Here is a 9,041-nt window from a genome sequence, read left to right on the forward strand (position 1 = left end):
TTGGGTGAAAGGATAAAGTTCGAAACCTGAAATTTGGAATTAAGATTACTGTTGGAGTGTAGAATTGAGATAGATTTGGAAATTCGTAAATTATGTGAACGAAAAGTACTAAATGGTACTATATTTAGTACAGCTTGGATTTGGGTTAACGCAAATAGCTGGAAACCTGAAATTTGGAATTAAGATTACTGACGGAGTATAGGATTGAGATATGGGGGTAGTTTTGGAAATTCGAACTTATGTGTACGAAAAGTACTAAATGGTACTAAATTTAGTACAACTTGGATTTGGGTGAACGGATAAAGTTCGACACCTGAAATTTGAAATTAAGATTACTGTTGGAGTGTAGAATTGAGATAGGTTTGGAAATTCGTAAATTATGTGAACGAAAAGTACTATATTTAGTACAACTTGGATTTGGGTTGTAAATGAAGGTTGGGAAGTGGTGTTTATAAAAGGAAGTAATAATTAATAATAAGTTATAAATAATAAATAATAAATAATAAATAATAAATAATAAATAATAAATAATAAATAATAAATAATAAATAATAAATAATAAATAATAAATAATAAATAATAAATAATAAATAATAAATAATAAATAATAAATAATAAATAATAAATAATAAATAATAAATAATAAATAATAAATAATAAATAATAAATAATAAATAATAAATAATAAATAATAAATAATAAATAATAAATAATAAATAATAAATAATAAATAATAAATAATAAATAATAAATAATAAATAATAAATAATAAATAATAAATAATAAATAATCTATATATATAAAAGAGCTTAGTGATGAGTGAGTGAGTGAGTGACTGACTGGCATATCATCGCCCAGACGAAACCGCTGAAGCTAGAAAGCTGAAATTTTGACTGTGGGTTGCTGTTGGTGTGTAGGGGTGAGATAAGGCTGGGTTTTTGGAAATTCGACCTAGAAGGGTACGAAAAGTACTAAAAGGTACTAAATATGGTACCCTTTGTATTAGGCAAACGGGAAGAGCTAGAATTCTGAAATTTGGAATGAGGGTAACTGATGGAGAGCTAGAAAGATGTACCAAATAGTTTTTTGGAAATTCGACCTCTAAGTGTACGAAAAGTACTAAAAGTTGCAAAATTTAGTACCAGTTGTATATTTTGAACGGATTTAGCAAGAAACTTTGAATTTGGTATGCAAATGAAGGTTGGGAAGTTGTGTTTATAAAAGGAAATGGTTTAGGAAATTCGTACTCATATGAAGGAAAAGTACTAAATGGCACTAAATTTAGTACAACTTGGATTTGGGTTAACGGATAGAGTTCGAAACCTGAAATTTGGAATTAAGATTACTGTTGGAGTATAGGATTGAGATAGGTTTGGAAATTCGTACATATGTATGTGTATGAAAAGTACTAAATGGTACTATATTTAGTACAACTTGGATTTGGGTTAACGGAAATAGCTGGAAACCTGAAATTTGGAATTAAGATTACTGACGGAGTATGGGATTGAGATATGGGGGTAGTTTTGGAAACTCGTACTTAAGTGTACGAAAAGTACTAAATGGTACTAAATTCAGTACAACTTGGATTTGGGTGAAGCTAGAAACCTGAAATTTTGAGTGTGTGTTGCTTTTGGCGTGTAGGGGTGCGATAAGTCCGGGTTTTTGGAAATTCGAACTAGAAGGGTACGAAAAATACTAAAAGGTACTAAAGCTAGAATTCTGAAATTTTGCATGAGGGTCACTGATGGAAAGTTAGAAAGATGTACGAAAGGGTTTTTGGAAATCCGACGTCTAAGTGTACTAAAAGTTACCAAATTTAGTACCAATTGTATATTTTGATCGGGTATAGCTAGAATCTTGAAATTTGGTATGGAAAACAAGGTTGGAAAGTGTTGTTTAAAAACGGAAATGGTTTGGGGAATACGCACTCGTACGAAAAGTACTAAATGGTACTAAATTTAGTACAATTTGTATTTGGGTGAACGGATAGAGCTGGAAACCTGAAATTTGGAATTCAGATTACTGTTGAATGACGAAATGAGGGTCGTTTTGGAAAATCGTACTTATGTGTACGAAAAGTACTAAATGGTACTAAATTTGGTACAATTTGGATATGGGTGAACGGATAGAGCTGGAAATCTGAAATTTGGAATAAGAATTACTGTTGAAGTGTAGGATTGAGATATGGAGGTAGTTTGGAAATTCGTACTTATGTGTACGAAAAGTACTAAATTGTACTCAATTTAGTACAACTTGGATTTGGTTGAACGGATAGAGCTGGAATCCTGAAATTTTGAGTTAAGGTTACTGTTGGAGTGTAGGATTGAGGAATTGTTAGAAATTCTGACTTATGGGTACGAAAATACTAAATATAGTACAATTTGGAGTTGGGTAAACGGATAGCGCTGGAATCCTGATATTTGAAATGAAGATTGCTGTTGAAGTGTAGGTTTGAGGTGGTTTTGGAAATTCCTACCTATGTGTTCGAAAAGTACTAAATGGTACTAAATATGATATAATTTGGATTTGGATGAACGGAGAAAGCTGGAATCCTGAAATTTGGGATTTAGATTACAGTTGGAGTGTAGGACTGAGATAGTTTTGGAAGTTCGTACTTATTGTTACGAAAAGTACTAAATGGTACATTTTAGATTTGGGTGAACGGATAGAGGTGGAATCCTGGAATTCGGAATTACTGTTGGGGATAGTTATTGAAATTCGAGATTTCATACAAAAAGTATAAATGGTATTGTGAATAGAGATGGAATTCCGAAATTTGGTATTATAGCCGCTGTTGGTGTGTAGGGTTAAGATATGGATGTGGTTGTGGATATACCTACAATAAGTGTACGAAAATTTCTAAATGGCACAGGATTTGGTTCAAATTGTTATTGTGTAAAGGGGTAGAGCTGAAATTGTGAAATTCGGTATTAGTATAGCAGTTGGCGTTTAGAGTGGAGATAGAGAGGAAGCACAGGTATTGAGTGAATGGATAAATGAAATTGGTTATGAGAATCGCAGTTGAAATTGGATCAGAATGTTTATTAAAATCCGTCTTTAAATGTATGAAAGGTTTCTACATGTAATACCATTGGCATTGGGTGAACAAGTAGCGCTATTACCATATTAAATATTGTTTATTTGTATATTATTACTTTTCCGCATACGAAGTAGCGGGCATTTTGCTAGTAAATAATAAATAATCTATATATATAAAAGAGCTTAGTGATGAGTGAGTGAGTGAGTGACTGACTGGCATATCATCGCCCAGACGAAACCGCTGAAGCTAGAAAGCTGAAATTTTGACTGTGGGTTGCTGTTGGTGTGTAGGGGTGAGATAAGGCTGGGTTTTTGGAAATTCGACCTAGAAGGGTACGAAAAGTACTAAAAGGTACTAAATATGGTACCCTTTGTATTAGGCAAACGGGAAGAGCTAGAATTCTGAAATTTGGAATGAGGGTAACTGATGGAGAGCTAGAAAGATGTACCAAATAGTTTTTTGGAAATTCGACCTCTAAGTGTACGAAAAGTACTAAAAGTTGCAAAATTTAGTACCAGTTGTATATTTTGAACGGATTTAGCAAGAAACTTTGAATTTGGTATGCAAATGAAGGTTGGGAAGTTGTGTTTATAAAAGGAAATGGTTTAGGAAATTCGTACTCATATGAAGGAAAAGTACTAAATGGCACTAAATTTAGTACAACTTGGATTTGGGTTAACGGATAGAGTTCGAAACCTGAAATTTGGAATTAAGATTACTGTTGGAGTATAGGATTGAGATAGGTTTGGAAATTCGTACATATGTATGTGTATGAAAAGTACTAAATGGTACTATATTTAGTACAACTTGGATTTGGGTTAACGGAAATAGCTGGAAACCTGAAATTTGGAATTAAGATTACTGACGGAGTATGGGATTGAGATATGGGGGTAGTTTTGGAAACTCGTACTTAAGTGTACGAAAAGTACTAAATGGTACTAAATTCAGTACAACTTGGATTTGGGTGAAGCTAGAAACCTGAAATTTTGAGTGTGTGTTGCTTTTGGCGTGTAGGGGTGCGATAAGTCCGGGTTTTTGGAAATTCGAACTAGAAGGGTACGAAAAATACTAAAAGGTACTAAAGCTAGAATTCTGAAATTTTGCATGAGGGTCACTGATGGAAAGTTAGAAAGATGTACGAAAGGGTTTTTGGAAATCCGACGTCTAAGTGTACTAAAAGTTACCAAATTTAGTACCAATTGTATATTTTGATCGGGTATAGCTAGAATCTTGAAATTTGGTATGGAAAACAAGGTTGGAAAGTGTTGTTTAAAAACGGAAATGGTTTGGGGAATACGCACTCGTACGAAAAGTACTAAATGGTACTAAATTTAGTACAATTTGTATTTGGGTGAACGGATAGAGCTGGAAACCTGAAATTTGGAATTCAGATTACTGTTGAATGACGAAATGAGGGTCGTTTTGGAAAATCGTACTTATGTGTACGAAAAGTACTAAATGGTACTAAATTTGGTACAATTTGGATATGGGTGAACGGATAGAGCTGGAAATCTGAAATTTGGAATAAGAATTACTGTTGAAGTGTAGGATTGAGATATGGAGGTAGTTTGGAAATTCGTACTTATGTGTACGAAAAGTACTAAATTGTACTCAATTTAGTACAACTTGGATTTGGTTGAACGGATAGAGCTGGAATCCTGAAATTTTGAGTTAAGGTTACTGTTGGAGTGTAGGATTGAGGAATTGTTAGAAATTCTGACTTATGGGTACGAAAATACTAAATATAGTACAATTTGGAGTTGGGTAAACGGATAGCGCTGGAATCCTGATATTTGAAATGAAGATTGCTGTTGAAGTGTAGGTTTGAGGTGGTTTTGGAAATTCCTACCTATGTGTTCGAAAAGTACTAAATGGTACTAAATATGATATAATTTGGATTTGGATGAACGGAGAAAGCTGGAATCCTGAAATTTGGGATTTAGATTACAGTTGGAGTGTAGGACTGAGATAGTTTTGGAAGTTCGTACTTATTGTTACGAAAAGTACTAAATGGTACATTTTAGATTTGGGTGAACGGATAGAGGTGGAATCCTGGAATTCGGAATTACTGTTGGGGATAGTTATTGAAATTCGAGATTTCATACAAAAAGTATAAATGGTATTGTGAATAGAGATGGAATTCCGAAATTTGGTATTATAGCCGCTGTTGGTGTGTAGGGTTAAGATATGGATGTGGTTGTGGATATACCTACAATAAGTGTACGAAAATTTCTAAATGGCACAGGATTTGGTTCAAATTGTTATTGTGTAAAGGGGTAGAGCTGAAATTGTGAAATTCGGTATTAGTATAGCAGTTGGCGTTTAGAGTGGAGATAGAGAGGAAGCACAGGTATTGAGTGAATGGATAAATGAAATTGGTTATGAGAATCGCAGTTGAAATTGGATCAGAATGTTTATTAAAATCCGTCTTTAAATGTATGAAAGGTTTCTACATGTAATACCATTGGCATTGGGTGAACAAGTAGCGCTATTACCATATTAAATATTGTTTATTTGTATATTATTACTTTTCCGCATACGAAGTAGCGGGCATTTTGCTAGTATGTATATAAAAGAGTAGTGAGGTGAGTGACTGACTGACTGATTCATCAACGCTCAGACGAAATGGCTGAAGCTAGAAACTTGAAATTTTTAGTGTGGGTTGCTGTTGGTGTGTAGAGGTGAGATAAGGCTGGATTTTTCGAAATTCGAACTGGAAGGGTACGAAAAGTACCAAAAGGTACTAAATATGGTACCCTTTGTATTACGCGAACGCGTAGAGCTAGAACTCTGAAATTTGGAATGAAGGTCACTGATGGAGATTTCGAAAGATGTACCAAAGCGTTTTTGGAAATTCGAACTACAAGGGTACGAAAAGTACTAAATGGAACTAAATTTAGTACAATTTGGATTTGTGCGAACGGATAGAGCTGGAATCCTGAAATTTGGAATTAAGGTCACTGATGGAGAGTAAAAAAGAAAGGTTTTTTAAATTCCAACTATAAGTGTACGAAAAGTAATAAGTGGTACTAAATTTAGTACAATTTGGGTTTTGGTGTACGAATAGAGCTGGAATCCTGAAATTTGGAATTATGGTCACTGATGGAGAGTAAAAAAGAAAGGTTTTTGGAAGTTCGAATTAAAAGTATAGGAAAAGTACTAAATGGTTCTAAATATAGTACAATTTGGATTTGGTGGAATACAAACATTTGGAATGAGGGTCAATGATGAAGAGTAACAATGAAAGGTTTAACTAAATTCGAACTATAAGGGTAGGAAAAGTACTAAATGGTACTAAATTTAGTACAATTTGGATTTGGGTGAACGGATAGAGCTGGAATCCCGAAATTTGGAATTAGGGTCACTGCTGGAGAGTAACAAAGAAAGGTTTTTGGAAATTCGAACTATAAGTGCACGAAAAGTTCTAAATGGTACTATATTTAGTACAATTTGGATTTGAGTGAACGGATTGAGCTTGAATCCTGAAATTTGTAATGAGGGTAACTGATGGAGAGTAACAAAGAAAGGTATTTAGAAATTCGAAATATAAGTGCACGAAAATTACTAAATGGTACTAAATTTAGTACAATTTGGATTTGGGTAAACGGATAGAGCTGGAATCCTGAAATTTGGGATGAGAATCATTTATGAAGAGTAAGAATGAAAGGTTTTTGGAATTCGAACTATAAGTGTGCGAAAAGTAATAAATGGTACTAAATTTAGTACAATTTGGGTTTGGGTGAACGAATAGAGTTGGAATCCTGAAATTTGGAATTAAGGTCACTGATGGAGAGTAAAAAAGAAAGGTTTTTGGAAATTCGAATTAAAAGTATAGGAAAAGTACTAAATGGTACAAAATATAGTACAATTTAGATTTGGGTGAACGGATAGAGCTGGAATACAAACATTTGGAATGAGGGTCACTGATGAAGAGTAACAATGAAAGGTTTTTGGAAATTCGAACTATAAGGGTACGAAAAGTACTAAATGGTACTAAATTTAGTACAGTTTTGATTTGCGTGAACGGATTGAGCTGGAATACAGACATTTGGAATGAGGGTCACTGATGAAGAGTAACAATGAAAGGTTTTTCTAAATTTGAACTATAAGGGTACGAAAAGTACTAAATGGTACTAAATTTAATACAATTTGGACTTGGGTGAACGGATTGAGCTTGAATCCTGAAATTTGTAATGAGGGTCACTGATGGAGAGTAACAAAGAAAGGTTTTTAGAAATTCGAACTATAAGTGCACGAAAAGTACTAAATGGTACTAAATTTAGTACAATTTGGATTTGGGTGAACGGATAGAGCTGGAATCCTGAAATTTGGAATGAGAATCATTGATGAAGAGTAAAAATGAAAGGTTTTTGGAATTCGAACTATAAGTTTACGAAAAAGTAATAAATGGTAGTAAATATAGTACAATTTGGTTTTGGGTGAATGAATAGAGCTGAAATCCTGAAATTTGGAATGAAGTTCACTGATGGAGAGTAAAAAAGAAAGGTTTTTGGAAATTCGAATTAGAAGTATACAAAAATACTAATGGTACTAAATATAGTACAATTTGGATATGGGTTAACGAATAGAGCCGGAATCCTGAAATTTGGAATGGGGGTCACTGATGAAGAGTAAGAAAGATGTACCAAAGGTCGAAAAGTCCTAAATGGTAGTAAGTTTAGTATGATTGGGATTTTAAGAGCTGGAGTCTTGAAATTTGGAATTAAGATTACTGTTGGAATATAGAATTAAGATATGGAGGTAGCTTTGGAAAATCGTACTAATATGCACGAAGTAGTACTAAATGGTACGAAATTCGCTATAATTTGTATTTGCGTGAACAGATTATTGTTGGAGTGTAGGATTGAGGTAGTTTTGGAAATTAGTACTTATGGAAAAGTGCTAAATGGAACTACATTGGCTATAATTTGGGTTTAGATATGAAAGTACATTTTGGAAAATCGTGTACGAAAAGTGCTAAATGGTACAACATTTGGTACCTTTTGGTATTTGCTATATGGTATAGAATGTTGTACAATTTGTGATTTTGTAAAGGGTAGAACTGGAATTTTGAAATTCGGTATTAAATTAGCAATTGGTGTTTAGAGTGGAGGTAGGGAGGAGGTTTTGAAAATTCGTACTTATTTATACAAAAACTACCAATAGGTTTCAGGAAAATTGGTAAAACTGGAAAAGTGAATTGGGGTTAGGATATATGTTGAATATAAGGAAGTAATTTTTGAAAATTTTACCTATGTGTACGAAAAGTTGGGTAACATGTTGGTACCAAAACCATTTTAAATAGTTAAGGTACTAAATTTGGTGTTGGGTGTAGGAACAAAGATGGGATTATATAATTTGGATATATGCTATTTGTAAAAAATACGAAATGGAAAAATATTTGTTATGAAGATCGCTCTAAAATTTGAGACAAAGTTCTGAGTTTGAAAATTGTACTGAATATTGTTCCCTTGATTTGATGTTAACGCCAAGGAGTTTCTAAATAATGTACTGAAATTAAGTAGTCAACGTGAAGTATCTTTTCAAAAAATGTTTTTTGTTCTGACCGCTTTGGTATGTAAATTTGAAAATGTGGTCCAATGGGACAATTTCGTTAACTAGAAGGTATTTTATGGGTGACGTAGGGGATGGAAGATACCAAGGAACGGTCCTGACCGGTTTTAACAAGGCAAAGCCCAGGATTTATCTTGGTCCCTCTTTCATCCCAAGTGGACACTGACCTCCCCGTGGTGTCACCTGGGGAACTGCCTTTAACACCCGTTAAAGGTAGTGAGCTAACATGTGCCGCGCGTTCACCCATAAGAACGTTAAAAACTTGGGTTTGGGCGTCGGGTTAGTAACCCTCCCCTAGAAAAAACAGCCTACTATAAAAAAACGAAAGAAAAGAAAAACAAACCCCTCTAAAGTTGACGAACCCCGCAAACGTTTTAAGGACCATGATCTGCGAATCTGCACCTGGAATGTTCGCACTCTTTATAGA

This window comes from Musca autumnalis, unplaced genomic scaffold (genome assembly GCF_047663935.1).
Source record: "Musca autumnalis isolate F117 unplaced genomic scaffold, ASM4766393v1 scaffold_3, whole genome shotgun sequence".
Lineage (NCBI taxonomy): Eukaryota > Metazoa > Arthropoda > Insecta > Diptera > Muscidae > Musca > Musca autumnalis.